Here is a 24,711-nt window from a genome sequence, read left to right on the forward strand (position 1 = left end):
GTCAGCAAGCACTCCCAGGGTCTGTCCACATGTGAAACCATCCACAGGCTGTGGGGCTGGCAGGAGACATGGGTAGGTAACAGCACCACTGGGGAGCTCCAGGACCCTTCTCCAGGCACCATCAAACTCCTGCCAAGTGGCATGGGTTGGCCAACTTGGGCTTCCTAGGCAGTCGTGCTCTTGTGGGTCTTCTGCAGCTGCATGCTGGCAACTTGCTTGAACAGGGCTGGGGCCGTGCTCCCAGCACTCCACCCAGTGGGACAGTGATACTGGAGTTCTCTGGCTTCCAGTGTGATGTCAGACTAATGTCATCTGCTTGTAGCCAGAGTTCATTTGTTGGGCTTATTAATATTTATTTAGGGGAGAGCACATTTTTGGAAATAGGCCTGACTGACAAACATGAAAAACTCTCAGAAAGCAAGAACGAGAATCCAGCACTTTCCAGCCCCCCAGGCTGTTCCCATCCCTAGCTGAGAACTTCCCAAGCTGAGACCTGTCATAATAGAAACTAATCCTCCTTTTACCTTAGATACTGTGGTTGCTTTCCCCAGGCTGCTGGTTACATATTTGCTGATCATTTTTTGCAAAACTGTTGTAATAGCTCTTACTTCCCAGCTTAACTTTTAACTGCAACCATCTTAAACACTGAAGTTTATGTTTTTATTAACAGAGACTGCAGCTTAATGGAGAGACTGTCCTATGTAGCGCATATGCATAGTAACTACATCAGTTAGTAGTTACATGGAAAAGTCATGCCAAAAAGCCCACAACACCCAGAATAAAACATTGTCTGTCTTTTGACATGATTTAATAGTTTCAAATGAGAAACAGCACTTCTGACCAGGCAGCTCTCCAATGACCACCAGCAAGAGTACTGCTGACTGCAATCTTGAGAACTGAGATAGGAAGGGTCCCCCTGTCACCACTGCTGTAACTCCTGCCTCTCTGGGGATAATCTTGCTTGGGAATGTCAGTCAGCACCTACTCTGGCACTGGCTTGTGTTTCTCTAATACTTTCTCTCCTCTGGAAAACATATTTCTGCCTGTAACATTATTCTCTCTTTGTCTTAAGAAATACTTGAAACTGCTGCTATCTCTAATTCTTGATTTATCCTCTCATTTACTAGCACTCTCGCAGACCTCATGTTGCTATACAGCAGCATGAAGAATCTTATTTTTGGAAAATTTTACATTTTATCTCCAGTTTGGGGTCATATTACTTTCTAGAATTGGCAGATTTCTTTTTAAACTTGGGATTTTTTTCCCCCTGATGCTCTGGTATAATTAGCACTAAATCAGACACTGAAGGCACTACAGCAGAAGGCTGAGATAGGGTTTTCTGATAGTAAAAATACAAGAGACTGAGATGAAGATACTTCCGCTCCCAATATTCCCTCCTGGAAACTACAAATCCAGCAGATGAGAGGCCATCTGTGTGGATACCTTGTGATGCATTTTAACACTAAAACAGTAATGGAGCTGCACTTCTAGGACTTCCTTTGCCAACAGCCATCCCTGGAAATCCCCTGTAGGAGTGAAAGGATAGATAAGGACAGTGCCATGGAAACAGCTGATCCTTCCCTTACCTCTCCTAAAAAAACTAGAAATTGGAGATTAACTTGCAGAAGTCAAACTAACCATGAAATCCTCCCAAATCTAAATATTTTGTGTTCCATTTTAGTGTAATAATGAAGAATTATGAGAAAATACAGTAAGAAAATGAGAGGTCTTAGTGCTTTTACTCTTGAAAAAATGTTTTAACACCTCTTTGTGGTGAGATCTTTAATATCAGATTTGGTGTACACTTTGACCTTTATCCTTGTGTTTTAGAAATACTTAAAAAATTAAATAGGCTATATTTATGAAAAAAAAAATCTACTGTGTTCTTCTAGGGCGAAGATTAATGCAGAGCAGTGCTGTAACCCTACAACCTTCTTCCAAAGAAAGCAACTGAGAGACTTCTGAATATCGTGCAAGAAACACATTCGTGAGAAGCTGCCGCTCCCCAGTTCATGAGTCTCACACAGTTGTGAGTGCAGCAGAAATCAGAAATCTTTGCCTCCTTCAGAAGTGATATTTCAGTGTTTTGGCTAATTAAGTGCACCTTGCAGTCGAGGGAAACTATCTTCTGGTTCCAGCTGTTTATTCCAACCCTAATCTGAGAAATTAAAGTACAGGCTGTTTCACCACCATTGAAAAGCTGCTAACCCTTGCTCTAGGCAATAGCACCGCATTTGTTTTTCCTGAGGAATACTGGGACAATCTGTAGGTGTGAGAAGGAAAGACCCTTGCTGTGCCCCAACGCACTTTTTTGTTCTATATAAAAATGACTTACAGGGTTGGCTATTCACCATGTTCTACTCCCAATCATGATCGAGGATGGTGGTCTTACTATGACTAATTTAATTTTACGTTTTGGCAAAGTGGAACACCCTAACTGTGTTCTGCACATACTCTGGGCAATTCTCCTTCCTCCCACTTCTGCGACTGCATTGTCTGAATCTATTGATGACAGTTTTAATGGAGCCAAAGAGCATCCACAAACTCTCTGGAGCAAAGGTTCAGAAAAACTGCAGAGAATTTCCAGTGAACATCCAGAGCCATGACAATAAAGCATTTGGGGATTCCGAGTACATTCGTCACTCCTGATGACTTCTTCCCAAATTTTCCAGCCTGATGCTGTAGGCTTTTAGCCCTCTGTGGGCATTAGCAGAAGCAACAGCTAGCTGGAAATCCAAATGGCTACAAGATGAGTGTCACGACTGCTTCAGAACATGCACATTAAGGCCATGACTTTTGTGAAGATTAGGTAGAAGACTGTGCTGACTGACTTTAACAGCACCACATGAATTGCTGACTGTATGGGCCTGCACACACCATCACCTGCAGGACAGGTTTTCTGTACTTGCTGCCATCATGCACTATAGTTCCTTCACCCGTGCTGTCATAGACAAAAATTTGCAGATTGACTCCTATAGACATTCTTATATTGATTAAAAAGTGATCTGTATCAGCCTAGCCCGTGAAATAAGTCAAGGAAGAAAAAAAAAGAGACCATTGATTAAATGAGATTAAAAATAACAAATGCATATCTCTTCGTAGACAAAGACTTACACAAGGAGATCAAACCATACCATGTAAGGTTCAAAATGAATTAGGAGTGTCCAGACACGATTAGCAGCCCTTGCATTAAATGAGCTCAGGACACCTCTTTAATTAAGCAGGTGCAACTATGCAAAACAGGCCTCACCACTGCAGAAAAATGTATTGAACCAAGGCTAAAAGTAGCAAATGTATGAACACATACACGACAATACATCCTCTTTAGTGGCTTCAGAGGTTATTTTAAAGCATTAAAATGCTGACAGCTTTCACTTTCTTTAAGAAAACACAGGAGGAAGTTGAATACACACCTACTACCACCACAGTGATGACGAGGTTCCTCAACTAAACACAGATTAAGGCAGAAGGGAGGTTAATTTTTTTTTTAATTAACAGAATTTAAATCACAATTTACATACATTGTGATTGCTAGTTAGGTTCTTATACTAAGCTAACCAGTCTAAGACAAGAAAACCTATTTTTTCTGTTCCCTAGCTCTGTTGAACTATACAGGCTTCTTGTCATATAAATGTTAACTGATTTGCATGTAAACTGTAATTTTGTAATGGACAGAGAGATCAGTCCACATAGATGCAATGACAATGTCAGGTGCTTAGTCTACTTTCATCATATCATTGGGTATCGTAAGTCTTAAATGACTTCCCCTTGGGGAAATATAACAAAAATTAGCTTTTGAAAAAGAAACTCAGATCATTAAAGTGTAAAATGACATATAAGGAAGCAAAATGTTTATCAATGGATGTAAAAGGGTCAATCAGACTATAGAAAAGCTTATTTAACAACAGTAAGATGCATCAGTTTTCAGTCCAAAAGTACTGCCTTTATATGTCACGTGGTATAAAGAAATCATTCATTTTTCAGACTGAACAACAAAAAGTACTCCAGAAGTTTATAGATACTCTACTTAAAACACCCTGACATCCTGTTTTATAATGGCTTGTTTATAACAAATGCATGAATATTTGAGTGACAAATGAAAGGCTAAAAATACTAGAATAGTAAAATGCAGTACTTTCCTGGACAGAGTGTATAGACATTCATTTCAATGATATGGCACCCACGTTCCACACCCAATTGTGTACTGCGCAAAAAGGTGGTGGCATTAAGAAACTGGTCTCCTAGCTTAGATGAAAGACTGTTCTTTCATCTTCAAAACATGTTTATGTTGACAGACATGTTACTGTAGTACTAACATTTCTATTAAATCCTACTGTTATGTAACCTACTGAATACTTAATTTTTTAAATTGTTTGGAGCTCCAAAATCAAACCTGAGAAGAAAGCACATGTGTGAAATTATTGAAAGAAGCACGCTATTTCTGGCAAAGTATTACATGTTCATCTTTTTGTTTGAATTTTTAAAACTTTGTGATGATTTCATACCAAAATTAAGGTAGAAGCACTATTGTTTTTCTTGATGGAGCAGAGAAGCCAGTTCACAAATAACACTCGTGCACAGGCTTAGCTTTTGTACCCTTGACAGCCTAACTGAAATTATTTACAGTATGAGTATTTTGTGCAGCTGCATTTGCTATACTTGAGCCAGTTATAACATACATGTTTTCAGGATTGATAAATTAGCAACAAAAAGTCCAGTTGTGTCATCTTGACAATGCTCTTCCATTCTAGTACAGACAAGAGTGGCCGGCAAGGCCTGCCTGCCCAGCACTACTTCACCAGCAGCGAGAATATGAGCTTTCACGCAATTTACCCAAGCAGGACGGTAGTTCCTGACCCAGATCCTCCGCAGGCTAAGGCACAGCCTGCAGCCAGGCCAGGCCGCTGCAGGCCGGGCCCACAGTGGCTGGGACAGCCCCTCGGGACGCTGGGGCTCTTCCCGGGGGACCGCCTTCGCCCGGGGTAGGTCTCCACAGCCCCCCGGCACCCCTGGGGGCGCCTGCCTCCGCAGGGTGAGAAGAGAACCGGGGAGCCCCGCTGCCCCTGAACCCTGCTCGTCCCCACACCCCGGTCTGGCCGGCGCACCCGGCCTGCGCGCCGCCCGGGCCGAGCTGGAGGCTGGGCTGGGCCGCCCTCTCCCCTCACAAAATGGGTGTCGGGCCGGACGCCGTCGCCCCGTGTCCCCGGCCAGCAGCGCCTCTGTCAGCGCCGGCGCCTCCGGCAGTCCTAGGCCCGCGGCGCGCGGCGGGCCCCGGCAGCCCCACAGCGGGCCCGGCTCCAAGCGTTGGGCCGCGTCTCCCGCGGGAGGCGGAGGGAGCGCAGCGGAGCCGAGTCTCGCTGCTCCTTCTTCTTCCTCCTCCTCCTCCCCGTCCCCCTCAGCCCCTCCGCGCCATTCCCCGCGGGGCCGCGGCGCTCCGGGCCGGGCCGTGCCGGGCCGTGCGGCGGCGCTTGCCCCCGCCCCTCGGCGCTGGCTGCCGGGCCGAGCGGCGGCGGGGTCACGGCGGCGGCGGCCGGGTCAGAGGGTAAAGGTTGCTCCCCCAGCATCCTCCGTGCTGGATACTCAGCCATCTTGGATCCGCGGGACAAGAAAATTCATGCGGTGAGTCCGGCCCCGGCCGCCCCCTCCCCGGCCCCCGCCGCCGCCTTGGGCCCCGCCGCCGTCCCGGCCGCGGGCCGATGAGGGAGGGCCGGGCGGCGGCGCGGCCCGTGGCGGGGCCTTGCGGGTCCGGGGCCGTCCCGCCGGGTTTCCGTTTGCTTTTGTCTCCGAGGGGGAACGGGGGGGACGCGCGGCGCCTGAGCCGGGAGCGCAGCCGCAGGCCCGACCCGGCCCGCCGCCCCCCGCCCTCCTCCGCGGCCGCGGGCGGCGGCGGCCGCCGGGCGCCGCTCCGGGGCCGGCCGAGGCCGCGGCCCAGCGGTGCCTGGGCCCCGCATCCTCCGCGGCCGCCGCTGGCAGCTCGCCCCGCGGCCCGCTCGGCCCGCCCGGGACGGCTCCTTCCCGCCGTCGCCTAGCCGCACGCCCCGGCCCGGCCCCGGGCCTAGCGACGGCTGCCTCCGCGCCCCCCCTTCGCACCGCCCCCCCCCACCTCCCCCCCCGCCGCCGAGCCCGTCTCCGCGCTGCCGCGGGGGTGCGCGGCCGCCCGGCCCTCGCCCGCCGCCTCCCCCCGGGCCCGGCGCCGGGGCAGCGAAACCTGCCACCCACGGCCGGGGCTGCCGCCGTCCCGCTCCCGGGCGGCGCCGGGCTGCGCGCTGCGCCGAAGTGGCCTTGCGGCCTGCGCCGCCGGCCCCCGGGAAGGCCCGGCGTGAAGAAAAGGGGGTGAGACGGGGGTGCTGCTGGCTGGTTTTCTGTCAAAAAAATATTTTTTTCGCCCGCACCTTTTCCACTCTGCTCCCGGCAGCAGTTAAGGTGATGTGTAAACAGGTTCTGGTATTCCCTCGGACGTGTTTGTGAAACAAACTTGAAACGGACCGAGCCGCTTTCCCGAGCGGTGCCCCCGGAGGAGGGAGCCGGCCTTCCCCTGCCCGCCGGGGCGGTGGTTTGAAGCTTTAGCGTGAACCTGACCCGGGGGGGAGGTGGGAACGGGTGACAGGTTAGGGATGAGAGGGGGACACCAGAGCGGTGGGGAGGGGTGCGAGAGGCAGTGTTTACGCTGTAGTTAGTGTACGTATGCTCCTGACGGAAGCAAGGATGTGCTTACAGGTATCTTAGGTGTAGCATTTCTGTTTTGGGGTGGGTTTTTTTGTGAAGTTATAGGAACTTTGTTTTGGAGGTTTTGTAATACGAGAAAATGAAAACATGCTCGTGTTAGATGTGGATTAGCAGCAGCAGAAGCTGCTGATCCACATCTAACACGAGCATGTTTTTATTTCTGCTGTAACTCTGTTTTGTCAGGGAAAAACTTGTTTCCAACTTTGCACTAATTTATCCCCAGGGGAAGATAAGAACTTTTTGCGCCGCCTTCTTGTATATGTATGTGTGTACGTGTGACTTGAGTGTGTGAAGGAGACATTCCTGTGTGCCTGCATGGCAGTAACACCTGGTGCTGGTGACCAGGTGCTAGTTTTAACTCTTCAGCTGGGGGAAGGGAGTTTAAGATGATTGAACCTGCTGTAGTATCAGTTAATAGAAACCTTTGTGCTTCTGGAAACTGGGGTGTGTTTCAGACTGTTAAGGCTCGTAAAGACCTGCAAGAGCAAAATAATTGTTTAGGTTTATATTGCAAAGGCATCTTTGCTTGAACCTGTAAGAATTGGGATGTGTGTTTTGGTGTATGTTGATGTACTCTGAGTTCTCTTATAGTGACATGTTAATAGAACGCGACTTGCAAAATCCAGTTCTATGATCTTGAAGACTACGTATGTGTCCAATGCCTTTTCCCCCCCTGCCCCAACTTCCACTGTTGTTTATGTTGAGAATTCAGCTGGCATGCTAAACTTCAAGGTGTCGCCTGCTTCTGATTTTAGGAAGGGATTTGAATACTTGCTATCGTGAGCTGACTGACTTGACTTGCAAGTGTATTTCCGTTTCACTTTCAGGAAGCTGTTGATAAAGCTAAGAGTGTAGTAGTAGTAGATAAACCTTGTCTGCACATCTCTTCTAGAAACTTAATATTGCTGTCAAAGTAGTCGTTGTTATTGTAAGCCATTTGTGTGTCAGTTTTACCAACAAATGAAAGCAAAAGCCCTTGGCTAAGAACTGAAAATAAAAATCCATGGAATATAGAAAAAATTGTTTTGAATTCTCTTTAAAAGAATCCAATTTTAGAGAACTGGTATTCAGTGGAAAAAATAGGGCAGTTAACATGTCCTGAAGTTTGATGCTAAAACCTGGTCCCATAAGTGGCTGTTTGCACCTGTAAATCTTGGTCTGTACCTTGGTCCCTTCATATGAAAGTTGTGTGTGTCTGCAGTGGAATGGTAGTTCTCAGAAAGTATTTCTCCTGTATTTGCTATACAGTGTGTTTCTGTCTAGATAGAGATTAGCTCTGAAATTAGAAATGTTACTGCCTTTTTAGCCTCTGCTGTAGCTTTTAAAAAAAATTTACTTATTTTTATGTTAGTGCAAGGGTCTGTCGTGTAGTAATTGCAAAGTTGTAACCTCATTATAGCTTTAAAGCAGTCTTTGATACACATAACTTTGTTTATTCAAAAATGTCTTGCACCTCCTTGTTATTAAGAAGTGAATAGAACTTAAAAATACACTGTAGTTGAATTAAAATTGAGGTGTCTTGCACCTGGCTTTCTGATTTGAACTGGAAACTTAAGAGAAACATTGAATTGCTTGTTTTGTTATGAGGTAGTAGAGAAAGTGTGCCTAAGCTTCCAAGAACAAAATTTTAAAGTAAGTAGATCCTTGTATTTTAACTTCTTTTTTTTAATTATGTTTTCCCTTAAAGCTATAATGTGCTTTAATACAGATTTTTAAAAGGCACCTTAAAAAATGTGTTCTTAAAAAAAATTAAAATTTTCTTAAATTCTTCATAGAATACTTGTCATATTTGTTGTATATGATTCTAAATGTTAGCTTAGATAGAAATGTCTGTGGCAGTTTATGTAGAAGTACAGTTCTGTAGTAGGTCAAAACAGTAATTTTTTGCCACAGATTTAAATGACTGCTCTCCAAGTGATACAGTTTATAATTTTTTTTAAATTATTGTTATTACAGTGTATACATGAGTTACAGTGATTGTCAAAAGCCAAGAAGTTCAAGTTTGGTTAACTTTGCTTCATCTGGGCTTTTGAGGTATAAATAAATAAAAAAATGGATGTAAACGTTCTTCTACATGACAGAGATCTGCTAATATTTTTACTTGAAATTTATCCCGATGTTTCAGATATACTGTACTGAGCAATTCAGAACAACCTGTTTCAGTTGTGTTTCCTGAACAGGGTTGACGTTTTTTCTTTTCTTTTTTTTTTTTTTATTTCCAAATGTGCTTTAGCACAGATGTTCTCTGTTTGTGTGTGTTGCATTGGTGTCCTGACCCAGGTTCCTGTAAAAACATACAAACAACTGAAAGATTTTGGGTAGTCTCATTGACTTAAAAGCACCTACTTGCATGTTGACAGTTAACTTTGCATGTGCGAGTTTTCAGGATGGGTGCTGTATGTTAACAGCTACTTTACTTTTATTGCGCTTTATAACAGCGTAGGAAGAATTGTGTCAAATGAAATTATTGCACAATAGCATGTTTAAAATTGTTCTTATGGAATGATTTTGTGTTTAGAGAGAGTGTGTGTATACCAAACATGGTATGCGCTAAGCAGTAAGAGATTTCTACATAGGTTTTAAAATATTTTTTATTTTTGCTGATCAAACACGAAAAGAGCCATAAAATGTTCAGATTGCTTATAATTTATATTTTAACTTTCATTTGTAATACTCTGCTGAAAATTGAATATTTGTATTGTGGTAGTGTGTACTAGTTCAGCTTCTGGTCTGGTTGTGTAATAAGCCCCAAATCAAGGTGTAAATGATGCTTGCCCAAAGAGGTTATTGAGCCCCCCCGATTTGTCTTGAGATAGTTGGTTATCAGTAGTGTTACAGAAAAGTGTGCATTATTTTTTTCCCCGTGACTTGCTTGCTCTGCCATCTGACTGCTCTTTACACTGCGGATATATTTAATTTTACAACCCTCTACACTTCCTAGGTGGATTCCTTTCAGATCATGCTGGTAGGTTAAAACTAGTTTATAATTGAGACTTTTTGCAGACACATCTTTTTCTTGTTGAATTACAATGCAAGGGTTGATGATCAGAAATTCATTAGTAAGTAAACCATTGTTTCCTCTTGTTTTCCTTTTGATTTGTGATAATGTTTTTGGGGGTATTTTTAAGTATCATCTTGTACCTTATGTTGCTCAGGATTCTTCTTGGTTGCAGTGAGTAATTTAATGAACTTCTGAAGCATTTTCAAAGTTCTGCCTTCCAGTTTTTTTATGCATTTGAGGTCAATGATGGTTGAATATAGTTGACTAAGGTCAAGTTATTTGTAGAAAGGTATAGTTTATTTAAAATTTAAAACTAGTATAAAATGCTGGTGTATTTGTGGGAAGTAAAATGGAAGCTCCTACTTTGTATTACTCTCTCTGAGCAGACAATAATCCAGTGGGTTGAGCATGACCATAAGAGTTGGAGCATGCTTTCTGTCTTTGAGTTACCTACTGAAGTGATGGGTGACTCTGGGTAAGTAGTTTAACCAATTTATAGCCAAATTCTAGTCTGTAGTAAGAGGATAATGGTTTCCCTTGGTTTACTTGCATGGTTCAAGGCTTCTGTGGAACTAGATACCAGTTAACATATATAGTTAGAGAAAGCAATGTTAAAAACACCAGAATGGTCCTATACCACATTCAGTAGGTGGCAGTTGTATTGTTTGTCCTTACATGTTTCAGAACTGTATGCCCACAACATTTTCATTACAATCTAAATTTGTGTGTATTTGAAAACAATAGCAAGGAGTTTCCAGGCACCAAAAAGCAGCAGTATGATTAATTACATTAAAACAGCCACCAACTATTTTAAATTGTAAACTGTTAATGTTTAGATTTGTAGGCAACTTCTTGGCAAACAAGTTTTTTTAAGGCTGCTTTCGTAACACAGACAATGATAATGTAATATTATATATTATCTTTTCTAAGGATTGTAGGAAGATGCCTATCCTAGTGTAAAATAAGTAACTAATGCTTGTGTCAGTGGACTGTATACTTGTCATACAGTGTATATGAATGTGTGATTATTTTTTTTTTGTCAAGTTTTATTGGAATAGTATTTTTCCCCTTCCAGCCTACTAAAACCTTGCATTGTTTGAGGTAGACTGACTGTTCTTTGTAACTATTTTTAATGCATTTTTTGGTTCTAATTGTGAAAACTGTTCTTGGAAAGGAAGTGTTGCCAGAGAATTATAATGATGGAAAAAAGGTCTGCCAACCTTCCTTCTGTTGCTCTGCTGTGTAGGGGACTTGTTCAGGTATATGCTTGGAGTCTTTCACCATTCAGTAGTAATGCAGTTTGTGAGAAAGTACTTGTTGCATATAAATATAATTTTTAAAAAGTCTAAAGTAGGAAAATAGCTGTGAAGCAGGTATGTATTTATATATTTAATGACTAAGTAGGCTAAAAAAATGTATAGAAGAAAGTCTTCTATCTTCCTGAGAGTTTATAGCATGCTTTGTGGTGTGGAAAAGTGGAAATCTGAAAGGTTTTCAAAAAGAAATCAGAGCTGTATGCAGTATCAACTTTTCAAAGACTGAAGAGATGATGAACCTTAAAAGTACCTTGCAATATTGTGTCCACTTGTAAAACTGTTTGCAGTAAAAAATATCTTTATATGAGATATTTGATTAATTTGTTGCAATGTTGATACTCTTCTCAATACTTCACTGTGTGGTGTACCTTTTTTCAACGTCCTACCTTGAAATCTTAATTTGTTGGCTTATTTACTGGGGGTGGATGCGCATTTCTAGTAAGTTGATTCTTCAAGATCAAATTGATTAAGATCAGCATTGTACACGAGAATAAGTCAGTATCTCTTTATTTCATGGCGGAAGTTGAAGTGAATTCAAATTCCTGTGCTATTGAGATGTGGAGTTAATTTTTTTTTTTTAGAAAACTTTTTGGCATTTTCAGGATGTTTTGGGCAATAAATACATGATTTGTTTTCCCCCTAATTCATGGAAGTTCAGATATATAAGATGATGTATGTTGTGGGACATCTACGATGAAACAGGAAGTGTTCCAAATTTTTTGAAAGGATAACATACAGTTTTCAAGAGACTGGTGCTCTTCTGAGCTTTCCTTATCTCAGGTAGGTGTGTGTTGTGACTACCAGCATTATATGCTTGATGATAAGTAGTATTTTCATAACAGCTTCATTAGGAATTTGCAAACTGTTGATATTAGTTGAGATCCTAATCTTTTATTTGTCTCCAAAAGACATGTATCTTTAGTTTAAATGTCCTTTTTTTGGTTTTGTTTAAAGCATCTGGCAGTTCTTTTAGGGTCCTAACTGTAGATTAAATTCTAGGTCTCCCTTTCTTAAACACACTACTGACTGAATTTGTAACAACAGCTCAACAAGTCTTGAAAACTGGGATGACCAAGTGTAGGTCTGGTTGGCAACCAGCAGTGACTCTCTGAGAACAGGTGTCTTTAACTGCCCCTTAACTATAGCACACGTGTATTCCAGCGTACAACTGTTGGACTTTTCTATACTAGTGAATACCTGTATCTGCAGAGTCTGGTTTTTAAGACAAAAACATTTTGAGAGGTGTATTTTAAAACTCGGTAGATTAAGCATAGTCCACAGGCCATGCTGTTAATGTATTTAGCAAAGAGCCTGAAGGGAAGTAATGTAGACTGCAAATGAATGAACAGTGGTAGTAAAATCTGTTGATAGTAGAATGTGCTTAATGGATTGGTTTATATCTGTATCTGCAAGAAATAGGGGAAGCAATATCGATAAATTCAGTTTGGGTTGTTCTGAAGAGCAGTGGGATGCATGATGACGAAATTAGCTGTCATTTTTTAAAAAGTGGTAAAAATCAGAAAAACAGTGAAAATCAGAGGTGGTGAGGGAAGAGCAAAGTTTAATCTAGGCAAATGCATGCTGGGTTCATAATGCAGTATCCAGTACTGTTCAAATAAAGCAAACATCTAGGAAGCTTTGATTCTGTTTTTCTCAGAAAGTGTGATTTATGAGATTATTTGGTTTGCCTGTCCCTCCCTCCAGTGAGTGTATATCTGTGTATGTATATATAAAAATTTAAAATACATCAAATATACATAGATAACCCAACTTTTGAGTTAAGTTAAAAGTTAAGCATTTAATTTATACTTATACACAGAAACTTTAAAACAAATCAGAAAGAGAAATTAAGACTCCAATTATAGTCCTACAGACCTCATAAAATTGTGTGTAGGTAGAGAAAGAAAGACCAAATTAGTGCACGCTCTTGGAAAAGAGATAGTCAGACCTGATTTAGTATGTATTCTGTAGGATGGCAGCTGGTCAGGCAGCCTGTGAGCACATGCAGACTTCAAGAGTGTCTGCACCACGACTCTCTTTTCCCTGGAGCAGGGGGGAGGGAGAGTCATGAAGAGATGTGGAAAAAGGAGGAAGTTGAGGGTTATCATGGTGTAGGAGAAGTATTAAGAAACAAAAGAATAAATCTGTAAGAAACTAGTTTTTATTGTGCTGCTTACAGAAAGGAATGTATTTATGATTAGTAGTGTGTTTGTGGGGTTTTTTTAATGTATGCAAATCAACTTTCTTAGTCTCAGATTGTTCAGTATTTTTTGGGATTGGCAGGGGAGAACTCTAATCTGAATCGAATCTAATATTCTGCTCCAACTGAGCAATTGTTCTTTGATGTAACTGTCCATGGCTCTGCAAGAGATTCCAGTGCAGTACTTAATTTTGTAATGTGCTTCTAAAAATAAGTGCATAGTCTTATGTAACACTTCTTGTATTGTTAGCACCTAGAGGTTTCATCTGCACTGGTATGAAGTGGAACACATCCTACATAATTTTTGATTGTGGGTATTTACATCTGAAATATTGTCAGTGTCTGTGGCCAAACAGTAACTTTGCTTGTGTTTTAGGAATATCAAATACCTTGTCTGCACAGTTAGGCATGTTACTCATCAGCATTTGCAGAGTTTTATAGTATTATTTTGGCATATCTGAGTGAAACAACAGTTTAACAGTACTATATAGTACAGTAGACATTTGTTTCTTTAATTTAAAGCAGCCTGGTGGATTTCTGTTCACAGGTATGTGCACTTTCTCAGAGACCTCTCATGTAATATGGCTCTGCACTGTAACTGTAACAGTTCTGAAAGTCTGTGGATGCTGCAGATGTGCAAAGATGTTAATTGTAGTAATGCAACTTTGAGGGCAAACTTGAAATATGCTTGAAAATAAACCTCACTTTTTTTCAGTATTAGGTGACATTTATTATCAAATTATACTATTCTCTTAGCTGTTGTACACCTTTTGCTGTAGTTTTAGCAATGTTTTCATCTCTTTAATGTTACTTTTCTCATGTTTTTTGAATTCAGGCTGCAAATCACATGTTAAATTAAATGATAAATGCATCATATCCTGCTGATAGGATGACACCTGTACAGAACAAACTTGTCATATGTAAATAATTTAAGGGGCAGAAATTGGATTTATCAAGAATTATAGCTTTATTACAGAGTAACTTGGTTCTCATTTTTCACCACTTCTTGAGCAGGTGCTATATTTCAGGAGCTATATGTTAGGAGCACACCTGAAATTTCAGAGTAGAGGATTAAAAGTTGAGAGTCTCAAAATCTGAGGCCAAAACAGTCCTTATAAAAGTTAATTTTCTATAGTGTTGTTTACTGACATCCCAAGTTCTTCAATTTACAAGGTCCTTCTCTTTCCCTGAGGGATCCTGTAGTTCAGTGAAGAGTGAATTCAAAGGGATCTGAAGTCTGAAGAAGTAGGTACTTGTAAAACTAAACAAACAGGTAGTCTCTTCATTGTGTTGCAGTTTAAAGAATAAATGAGATTTTGTAGATGCTTTTAATGATTTTTTTTTTTTTTTATCTGAACAATTCAAATTACTTAATTTCCTAGCAGTGTCTAGGTCAGGTATCCAGGACTTTGGGTCAGGGGAGGTACTGTCAACCCTCAGCCCTTGTCAACCATGAATGTCAGCCTGAAAGACTGAAAAATTTGTGAAGCTTGTCAGAAGCCCATGCTTTAGTATGAGGGTTACCCTTGGCAAAGTATGGGTTACTTTTGTCTGTCCTGAGGCTAAACAGCATATATACGTACTCAGCTAGGTAGCTATGTGCTATTTCTACGTGAATAGGTTTTATTTCTTGGTTGGACTTGGGTTCTTCAGTGGGAGAGAGGGCAATGATAGTAGGTGACAGCCTGTGGTAAGGCTGTGCCTTCTCCCTTTGGCTGTGGATCTTAAGAGACCCTCTTGACCCAGCTTGTGTAGGGGCGGCGGGTGGGGACCACAACGCACTGTACCACCCTCCCTGGAGGCCTGGGGATACCATTCCCTTATCCTGGTGATGGGGAGACAATCCCCCCTGTTTTTGGGGAACTGCTGAGTATTTCTTTGAGGGGAAGGAGCAGGGTGTTCAACACAAAATCGTTGCTACTCAGCTTTGCCTTGTGAATAGCAGTGCTTTGCCTTTTTCTCAGTTCTGGGCTCTCCAGAGAGCCCTGAGACACAGCTGGAGCACTGTGGCTCTGGGGAAAGGAAGGACAGTTGTCTGCTGGCACCGAGGGACTCCTGAGTGCCATGTTCCTTATGTAGAAAGGCCAGGACTGGGCCCTAGCCATGGTGGAGCAGGCACACACCTTTGGTAGGCAAGGCAAGGAGAAGGAGGACAAGGGTGGGGAAAGCATCCCAGAGAGGAAGAGCCTGTGCAGGCCAGGCCATGTTGTTCTGTGCCTGGTGTGTCAGCCCAGGCCTAGCCTGTCAGTTAATACTGTGTGTGTAGAGGAGAAATGCAGTGTTTTTATAGTAAATATGTTCCTCTGTTCTGTTTGGTATTGTTTCCTCTTTTTCTAGAGCAGTAATCCAGGAAGCCAAATGCAAGAAGAACACATGGGTTGTGTATTTCAGCATTTATGTGCCTAGTCTTTTTTTAAGAGTGTATTCCAGAGTTTCCTCACCACAGCTGTCTGTCGTCCATCTGTCCACTGGTAAGAGAAGACTGCTAATGTCGAGGAGGCCTGGTGGTTGTTGGCATTTTATCACTGAGTCTTCCTGGCCTGGTTTGAGCAGGGCTGTGTTGGGAAACTGTTGGTATCACTAGGTTCATGGGGAGGGGTGTTAGGAGAGGGGAGTTTTGTGAAAAGAATTTCCTATTTATTTTTGTGTAAAGACTCAGTATGTGCTTTTTACTTTAAATGCTTAATTGTCCTGCTAATGTAATTTAATTTTGTGAAGTTAGTGTGTTTATCCAGCACTCCTCATATAGCTTGCCATTTATGAAAAGTTTTAGGCTTTTGTGGAAGATGGTGTAACCCCCCTTTCCTCTCTAATTAAGTAAAACTTTGAAATTTTCTCAGGTTTATTCAATGTCTGCCTTTTTGACTTTCAACTTGTAGAATGAATGGATAGTCTTTCATTGACTAACACAGGGTCAGAATGAGCTCACATCCCTCTAATGTCGCCCTTGTCATGGCACTCTATAAAACTGTGTGGGTTTGTTGTGATCCTTCTGAGGTATGGATATTTTGGTTGTGAACATGTTTTCTGTGAAAACTCTTAGTCACTAATAATTGTAGTGACACTTTAAAATATCTGTTACTGTTTTTACTGGAAAGGAAAAAAGCATATAAAACCTCAAGAGAATGACAGATTTTGCTTAGAAGGTAAGCTTCTGAAATTGTTACGCATGAAGAGCATTTAAAATAATCCAGTTGTCAGTGTTAAACTCTTAATACTGAAACAAAAAAAAAAGTGAAAATGGTCTTGCCTAATCAGTTGCCTTCATGCTTTGTAGTGTCAAATGCAGAAGACATACCAAGTTTTGCCGTGATTAACAAAAGAAAATTCCCTTTGGTGGTGTGTTTCTTCTCTCTGAATGCAACTACCACAGTTCTGCCCACATTATCCTTTTTTCTTTTTTTTTTTCCTCTCTTCTTTGAAGAACCACTCAGTATTTTTTCTCTGAGGTAACAGTCCAGCAGTGTGAAGGTAAGGGTGCTATCTTGGAACGAGTTGGACAGCTGCTGATAGAGCAGGTTTGGTTTGGATTCCACAGCAAGGTCTTGTTATATACTGGAAACCTCACCAGGTCCTGCTCCTCTTGAGCAGTCCAACCTCTGTGGACACTATCAAACTGGCAAAGTAAAATCGGCAAAAATCAGAATTACGTATGGCAAGATTACTAATGGAAATATGTCCCTTGAGCAAGAATGAGACTCCTAGTGATAGCTTGTAATTACACATCTTTTTTGAGGAGCTAATTTAAACTTGGGGTGGATGTATGAAGTGATAGTGATTAAAAATCTATGCAACACTGTTGAGGTGGTGATATCCCTCACATACTCATTTTGTAATATTTCCTTTACATTTTTTGTAATATCAAATATGCTTTGAAATTTTAGCTATTAAAACTTTTTTTTTTCCACTTGGTGTGAGAGGCTTTGAATTGGGTTACTATGTAAATCTAGAGAGAAGCAGCTATGTTCCATCAAGTGGTGAAGGCATTCCAGTGTTAATACAGGCACATGATGCTGTGAACTTAATTTTTATCTGAAGAGAGAGTTTTAGATAAATGCAGAACACTTTAGCTAGCCTTTTTTGTCTTCTGTGCTCCCAGAATGCCTTCTTTTTCTACCTTGCATATTCTTACCATTTGTTTTTTTGTCCCTGTACCCCTGTTACTCTTTTTCATCTATTCTTTTCACTTGGTTTCTCTGCTTCCCCAGCAATCTAAGATTGAAAAGTGAAGTTTTGGATTACCTCATTGTTCTTCCTGATGATTAGTCTTTGTATTGCCATGTCATAAACTTGTCTCATTTTCAGGTCATAAACTGAGAGGGATACAGGTCATTGTTTATATGAGCATTTGAAGTTCTGTTGTAAACAAACTCCTCCCTCAGTCAGTACATAAACCCCTGCTTCAATGGCTGTTAAAATTGCAAATTTAAGGCAATCTGAATTTAGGAAATGCTGGAATTAAGGTTTTCTTTTAAGTCAGGTTCCATCTGCATATCACTGTTACATAGGTTTTTGATCAGTGTTTTTCGCGGAGGACTCTGGCCTCATTTGTTAGACAGGATGCATGGTGTTTGCTCACCGAGATTTTTTCTTTTTTAATCCCATTGTTCAGGTCATGCTATCCAAAATTATACATAAATTCTGGATTAATGTTTTCTCCCCAGTTTCTTCATTACAATTTCATGGAAGTGCTTTATAATATGCTTTTGCAAAAGTTGTATTTTTACGTTGCCTCACTGAGGTGACAGCCATGCATTGCAAGTAGAAAAGCATTGGCTTAATATTTCATAACAGAAATATCTTTCATTTAATTTACAGCTGTGAATGGTTAATGCTTCTGCATAGACTTTTGAAATATTTCAGGCAGAAGCCACTCGTGAAAACTGTTATGTGGCTCCTCCAAGAGGTTTTAAGAAAACCCCAAAAAACCTTAAGGGACAGGCATAAAATCAGTTTGCATGTGTGACATTTAAACACTTTATCTAGACACGTTGTTTTCTTTCTATAGTCTCTGTGTCATTAATTAGAAGAAGATAGAGGTACATCTTGACAGTGGTCCCTGGTCCATTGGCTGTGCACCAAAAGAAGGAGGAAATCCAGAAATGGTGGGTCCAGGGTCTGAAGTGCATGATGTAGTGGCTGGGTCTTTGGGACTCTCCACTCTCCCATCAACATCTTTACATATCTGTCTCTTTCTCTCTACAGTTTTCTTTTTCTGTTCCTGTTCTGAACTCCAATTCCTCTTCTGGTTTCCTGCTCCCTGGTGTCCTAGCTATCCTCCTGATGGCACCCAACTGATTTTTAAGAGAATTAGAAGTATTCCTCAGTCCTAGGATGAACTGTCCTTAGCTATCCTGTAGTTAGGCTTACATCCACACCATTGCATGGAGGTTTCATGCAAGAAGATGAAACATGTTGTAGATCAGCAGAGAGAAGTTGTGAAATTCTGTACAATCTCAGTGTAGCATGTGAGCAGGGTGGTGTTGCAGTGCCTTACAACTGAAACAAACTTGAGCAGGTCTTCCTTGTGATGGTACACAGTGCCTTCCTAAGACAAGAACATACCCTGCTTGTCAGTGTTCCACAGTGTTCAAGTGCTAGAGCATCCTGACAGACTAGATTTTAAAATGTTTTCAGCTGGAGGGGGGATATTTTCCTGTTTAAAAACATCCAGAAATGATCGAACTATCTTAGCTACTTTAAAAAACAAACAAAAAAAATCCGATCAGTTCAGCCTGAAAGATGGTTAAAGGAGGTATTTGGGCATAAAAGGCTTGTGCATTCTGTAATTTGACCAAGTGAATGAATATGGGGTCTTAAAAGCAATAATTTGAGATTATCCAACACAGTATTACTGCCTGTGCTCTCTGTAACAATTTAAGTAATTCTTAAAAGTAAAACCTAATCTGTATGTTTTCATAGCTTTTTCTCCTTCCAAAGTAGTGCGTTTGAAGGTGATTTTAAACAAGGCCAAGATTAAAGTGCATTTCATGTGCATGCAATTTATTGTGCAGCTCTCTGAATATGGAGTATAAGAAGAGCTATAGAAAATTTCTGGAAAATCGTTAGTCTAAAAGTGTTGGATAAACAGGATTGTTTTCAGAATTTCTAACTTTAAAACATGATACAGTTTTCAAAGTGAGTTATCTGCCCAAGATTTCTTTTGAAAATGACACTGGAGTTAAATGCTTAGAAATATTTTTGCGCTCTCGATATTTTTTTGGTTTGTGTTGTTTTCTGAAAAGAAGCTTCACTTGATGAAAGAGGTTGTATGCATAGGAAGATTACTGACTTTTATGAAAATGGATTGGGAAGCAGGGGTTAGCTGTAACTTCATAGTTAAGGAATGACTACCATTGCTACATTAAAAAAAGCTGTTATTGTAAACGAAGATACGTTAGTATCAGAAGATACTTAGTTGTAAGGGCATGGGAGGGTTATATAATCAGGAAAAGGATGGAGCAATTAAAAGAGAAAGTGTTTGTTATATGAGGAGTGAATGCTCTCAGGTGAGGTGAAGGTTTTAGTTTTGTTTGGTGTGTTCACTTACGTTAAAACTATTGCGAAAGTAGTAAAGATGTCTATTCAAGTAATACATGACTCATTTTCTCCTCTTCTTCGTATTTTCCAAGTGAGGCAGTGAATACCCAGACTCAGCTATAAATCTTTGGGTATCAGTTTAAGATCCAGATTTATCCCATCTATCTTTCTCCACTTAATTTTAATGCTTGAGGTGAAATTTCTCTCTTCTGACTTCAGGTGGCTAAAAGGTAGGCATCTAGGCCTCTGGAATTCCAGGGAAAGAAATGGAAGCACTTCTTATGTATCCTTGAAAACCAGAACCGAGCATTTGCTTTCTCACTGAATAAGTGTAACTGAACAGAGTATGTGTGTTACAGTAATGTGTGTAACAGATCATACAGTCAGTGTAAGCGCTGCTGTACCCTCTTCCTCCTTTTCGGACTATACTTGTGCAATACACGTAGAGCAAATATGCTGCCGATAATGAACAATCCGTAGTTTTCACTAGGATGGACTTATAATGTGTAACTGTGACATTCTGAGTTGCTGGAGTAAAATTTACCCCGTTATGCTTCAATATCCAGGTAGAGATATTTTTTCTTGTTATGCAGGTCTTGTTCTCTGCATGTAACCCAGGGTTTTGGTAAAAATCTTTCTATATAAATAGGCAGTATCGATGTTAGACTTGTGCTAAAGCATAAGAACCAAAGTAAGTCTTGTATCACTGTAGCAATTACAGTAACAATTGTGCGACAATGTATAGTCAGTAGAATCCCTATGGGATTACGCATTTTTTGAAGACTGCCTCCGTGTGCCTGTGTGAGTAGTGTTTATTGAGGTCACAAATGAGAATCTGGTTAGCATATTTTTCTGTAAGGGATCAGTTCTGGACTGATACTTTCTTCTACCCCCTCTGTCAGGCCTGTGTTGTGGTGGTTGTCCTTCTTGGTGAAGGGCCTGTATCAAATTATGGTTTATTTACTGGTTCTTCACTGGCTTCTTGCTGCCTGCTCCTCAGGCGTAGTGCCTCTGCGTTCTTTCCTCTTAAACCTTCTTTGTCAGGGAAAACCAGAGTCTGTAGTTTATAAAACATATTTAGATTCTTTTGGCTGAAAAGTGTGGTAAATTTTTAATGTATAATTTTATAATGATGTGTAGTGTTAGTGCAGAGTTTTGCTAATTTTGCAGACTCTTGATGTGTGCTTCCCCCTTCAGATGCATATATAAATCATTGCCAGTTTTGACTAAAAATATGCGTGTTAGTTTTGTGCTTACTTTTAGAGAATCAGAACAGTATAAATTGGATCAGGTGTAGAATATGCAGAATAAAAAGTTTGCAAGCCATGTAATTTTTGCTCAGTAAATGACTTGGTGTCCTGTAATTTTGTACTTTTTAGATCTATTGTGAGAAAGCTCTTACTGGGCCACCATGCTAATGGTATGAAGTTAGCCCAAGGTACTGACCTTGCTTATAAAAACCTCCTTAAAATATGAGGTAGAGTTCTTTTCACAATTTCTGTGTCCTAACAAAGTTCTAAATCGGGCTATGGTGCCTTTCATTTTTATTTTTATTTTTTTAAATTGAAGTTTTGTTTGTCTGTGTCAAGTCAAAAGTGTAACATACTCAAGAATCTCTGAGTTCTGACAGTGTTAAAATTTGATGATGTGTGTGTTCTTTAAATTGGCTATTAGACTTTGCAACTGTAGAAATGTGCTCAGTACTGAGGGACTTACTATAAACATGTACTGTGAAAACTTTCTTTAAAAAAAGGAAGAGTTCTGGATCAGTAAGAAATGTAATACTAAAAATCTAATTTTCTGAAGAGAAGTAGATATGGAAGTGGTTAAGGAAGCCTCCATTAGGGCAGCAGAAGTATATTACTCCCATATACATCATGTAACTGACACATGTTAATCATGATGCACTTCAAAGGAGTAAATTACTGAAACAATTTCATTTAGGCTTTTATCTTGGTATGTTTGGTCATAATGTAGGAATGCTTTACTCTGAAAGAAAAGTATGAGTGGGTTAATTGTATTTAATTGAAAACTTTTTGTTAAAGGATTTTTTTACACTGGAGCCATACTAAATGGCATTAAATAGTAACTATGCCAATTAGAAAAGATGATGATTTTTCATATTTTAGTTAAAAAGCTTTTAACTTATTTTTCATGTGGTTTTGAAGATTCTTGAAGGGCCAGTTCTTTTAAAAAGTGAAATTTCTTTTGTGTTAAGTATCAGCCTCACTGGATTTCATTTCAGTATTGAAACCTATAGTTTGTCATTACTGCAGATAATAGTGAAGATTTTTTTTTCTTTTTTTTTTTTCCCCCCTTCATCCTGTTACAGAGAAGTGTAGAAATTTCTGGAATTTTTTCTGGTTTTTAAAACTCTGTAGTGAAAAGTATATGTTTACTTTTGGTTTGCAGACATGAATTGCAGTCTCCAAACTGATATGCCATTGAGTATGTATTAGAAGATTGAACAATCTTTTTTTACATATAGAGTTGCTTTGAGGAATAATATAACCTGTCATTGCTACGTTTTGTATCCTTGCAGAATTTAGTGAACAGTTCTCAAGTGAACTTCTTCCTTATAGAAAGTTGTTAGGGTAAAAGTAAAATTTAGAATTGCATATTGAAAGGTGCCTCAAAACACCTCAAACCCATAGTGTCACTTTTGTTAAACCAAGTTTTTATCCTTCTGAGAAGTAGAAAATCATACCACTGCAGTCTAATACGGTCCAGAGAAATGCCTGTGGTATCACTAGCTATTGCAGAGGACTCTGATCCTGACCTCAAGATCAGAATGGTGAGTAAAGGAGATGCTGGAATTAAAGGCATGATACCCGCTTAAAAATATCTTTAGCATGTGTCCATCTAGGAGGCTGAGAGTACTGTCTTCTATTTGTTTCAGAGCATATGTTTGTTAAGCAAACACTTTGGATTATTTGGGATGCTTAAAACTACCTGGTGGACTTACTAAATAAGATTCGTGTTAACCCTTTAAGTAAATAATGTCTCTGTTAAAGGGTTAACAGAGATGTTACTTGGGCATTAAGTCTAGTTTTCCTCAGTTAGCTCAAAGGACCTTCTCATAGGGTTGTTACGGAAAGTAAATGTCCAGATCCAGGGATTCCCCTGCTGTGGCTGAATTAGGAGAGGGATGGCTGATTGTGGATCGCCTGCCTTGGAGATCAGTGTTCTGGAAGGTACTATTATTTGATAAACAGATACCATACAAGACTGTAGGAGGATGTCACCTGAAATGCCGTTTAAGGGTTTGTAAATCAAAAGCCATTAAACTGTTCTTCTTTTACATTATTTCTCTGATTCTGTGCAGCTGGTCTTGGAGCTCACCATTCCAAGGGCATAGAGGAATAAGTTCTGTGTCTTAGAATTATTTTTACTTCTCTGCCTTTCTTGAAAATGCCAGTGTTACCATTCATAGCCTGCAGAAGGTGTTTTGTATAGGAAGTGAAAAGCATTAAATGGAGAGATTTTAGAAGTAGTGTGGGAATGTAAAAAGCAACGAAGGTCTTGGAGAATGTGGGCTTTTCAGGACAGCGTCATGTTTTTGTCTCTTGGAACCAAGAGGCAGAACCCATTTATGCAAGGTGCTGGTTTCCCCTAGGAAGATTAGGGAAGAAGGACCTAAATGTATTCTGAAGCTTTACTTCTGCAGTGTCAGCCTTCCAAGTGAAATGTCAACTGCAAAGCAATAGCTTTGATACAGCCATGTCTGGTCAGACTATTTATGATCATTGCTGCCTCAAAGTGCTTTGCTCTTCCTTTTTTTTCCTCTTCATTCATAAAATCTTCCTGGCAAACAATGGCCTGCCAGTACAGGTACCTGCGTGACAGGGAAATGAGCAAGTAAACATGAACCCAGGAGATCCTGCCAGTCTGTAAACTGGCTACAGAGTTGCTGTGAGAACCGGTGGAGAAGTTGGTTGGCAGAGCCTGCTCTGATAAGTCTGGAAAGTCATTTCTTCACTGTTCCTTGCTAGACAGGCTTGCAAGCACTGCCTTAGGCTTTAACAATTATCTCTGATTTCCAGCAAGGCAGCTGAATTGGAGAACTGCTACATCAGGGAAAGACACGAACAAGTTTCTAAAGAGATATTTCAGGTAGTATGCTGGGCTCTTCTCCAGCTTAAACGTCATCTAGGAAGCTATTGCTGTTCTTGGTCCTTCTCATAAAATTAGATTTTGGAGGTCATAGATGTAATATTTCATAGACAGAGCAAGGTGCTGGCTTGCCAACTAATTTAAACATGTCATTGAAGTAAGATGTTGTGCGTCTGTTCATGATGTGACTAATATGATACTTCACGGAGTATCCATTTGAAATTGGCTGAGTTGAGGTGAAGTCCAAGATTGTTTTCTGTATAAGATGCCTTTTTCTGTAGCTGTCTGTAGTGAGTATACTTCTTTTGCAAAACATTTCCAGAATAATTTCTGCATTTTCCTTCTGCTTTGATGCCTACTTAAAGGTTAGTATCATGCCAGTAAGCAAATGGGTAGAAAGGTCCTATTGTTTTCCTTGTCAGAATTACTTTTTTACAAAAGTCACTTGATAAGCTACTAACCCAAAATAGAAAAGTTCTCTTGGGACAGATCTGCAAAATGAGTTATGGTAAAAAAACTTCATGGGGAGAAACTTCAAGTCTGTCACCTTGCGTTGCTCTAGACTCCTCTCAGGTTTTTTGTTCTATTTTTGTTCTGTTTTTATCTATATGTCTGTCTTATCCAAAGGTAGCTTTCTGATATTTTCCTAACAGTCAAATTACTTCTCAGCTTCTTTAAGTGTGCCTGTTTCCAGGAGCCAGATCTTCAGCCTTTCTAGTAGCAAGTCCTAAGTCTGGCTCTTGGCTGCTGCAGGCTGAGTATCCATTATAATAGGCTTATAGAATTTATTTTTCTAGGAATGTTTTTATAACTTC

At 40.5% G+C, this 24,711-nt stretch overlaps 1 protein-coding gene across 2 annotated transcripts in view; it reads left to right on the forward strand.

Annotated features, from left to right (window-relative positions):
* The first annotated feature begins 5,485 nt into the window (after positions 1-5,485).
* CNOT2 (CCR4-NOT transcription complex subunit 2) overlaps positions 5,486-24,711 on the forward strand; it is a 91,120-nt gene continuing 71,894 nt past the window's right edge. Inside the window, exon 1 of one of the 2 annotated variants that reach the window (XM_074870567.1) lies at positions 5,486-5,619. The gene's annotated coding sequence lies outside the window, so the exon portion shown is untranslated. Of the gene's footprint in view, positions 5,620-6,357; positions 6,424-24,711 lie in introns of those variants that run through there. The other variant, XM_074870566.1, reaches the window with a different exon arrangement.

The sequence above is a fragment of the Strix uralensis genome, chromosome 5 (assembly GCF_047716275.1).
Source record: "Strix uralensis isolate ZFMK-TIS-50842 chromosome 5, bStrUra1, whole genome shotgun sequence".
In the NCBI taxonomy this organism is placed as follows: Eukaryota; Metazoa; Chordata; class Aves; order Strigiformes; family Strigidae; genus Strix; species Strix uralensis.